General features: G+C 54.0%; 1 non-coding gene across 1 annotated transcript; it reads right to left on the bottom strand.

Annotated features, from left to right (window-relative positions):
* Positions 1 to 837: 837 nt before the first annotated feature.
* TRNAV-UAC (transfer RNA valine (anticodon UAC)) lies at positions 838 to 910 on the bottom strand. The gene has a single exon. It is a non-coding gene; the product is annotated as a tRNA-Val (tRNA).
* Positions 911 to 1,183: the final 273 nt, after the last annotated feature.

Below are 1,183 nucleotides of genomic sequence, written 5' to 3'. Positions count from 1 at the left end.
GTAAATCACACCCTCCCACTCTGATCCTTCAAAGATAATCAAGAGCTGACTCCAGGTCAGTGCAGCTCAGGGACTGTTCTGCAGAGACATCTTAGCCCCAGCACTCGATAGGGCTCCCACGCACAGACAGATGCTGTGCCAGCACCCATGCCCAGAGGTTACCCTTTTCTAAAGCCTTGCCTGTGCAAAATGAGACAACATGTTATAATTTAAAAGTTAAACTGCTCTGAGGCAAGCTGAGATGGTTCTTTCTTTCCCAGTTAATAAAAACGATATGCACAGTACAGGGGAAATCAAGGATGGAGTTATCTGTGCTTGCTAGCTGTGTGCTGTGAAAACCGCTGGCCTTTCCCGCTCAAGGGACGCGCTCAAACACGTCTCCAAACACAGAGATGAGAGGACCCATGCTCCAGGCTATCCCGGTGAGACTCCTTGGGGGGATGCATGGGGCTTGCAGACTTCACCACTGCCTTTGTCCCTCGCCTGCTTGGGAGGAGGCACGGGCTGCTGCTTCTCCCCACTGCCTCTGTTCTCTGTCGTCCCCTCGGTTACCCCTCCGAGGGACCACGGTAAGGTGGGGATTCCTCTCCCGCGCTGGCAGGGAAAGGCTCCTCTTGCAGGCGGGCATTCCCAGCCAAGGCTGCAGCCTGTGGAAGGGATCCCTTGTGACAGGGTTTCCCACTTGAAGCGCCTTTCTGCTCCCCTGGAAACAGTGCTCCGCCTCTGCCGCATGCAGGGCCCCCGCCTTCTTTAACTGCTTATGAAACTCATCATGTTAAAAGAAATTATTGAAGAGCTTAGCGTGAACCAAAGAAGAAAAAAGTCACTCCTAGGTGCTGGTTCCACTGGGGCTCGAACCCAGGACCTTCTGCGTGTAAAGCAGACGTGATAACCACTACACTATGGAACCGCCACACACACCTCGCTGCGCTGCACTGCCCCTATAGACGAGACTCTGGCCACACCTCCCTCCCTGGCTGAGAAGGGAAGTCTGGTATTTTCTCTTTAATTGCTTGCTGATTAAAAATAAATGTAGTAATTCAGAATTACCCTAATGCGTTTTCCGCCCTTCTGATAGCTACAGAGGGGCAGTGCCAGGGGTAAGACAACTCCAGGTAAGGCTCCTGTGTCGCTGAGTGTTGGGGCAGCGGCGGGCCCCGCTCTGCCCGGCCGCACACGGCGC

Source organism: Pseudopodoces humilis, chromosome 2, assembly GCF_049639895.1.
Source record: "Pseudopodoces humilis isolate 2021_Gansu_Grassland_sample_001 chromosome 2, ASM4963989v1, whole genome shotgun sequence".
Classification (NCBI taxonomy): Eukaryota; Metazoa; Chordata; class Aves; order Passeriformes; family Paridae; genus Pseudopodoces; species Pseudopodoces humilis.
Note: the sequence above shows the minus strand (reverse complement) of the source record. Positions and strands in the feature narration are given on the sequence as shown.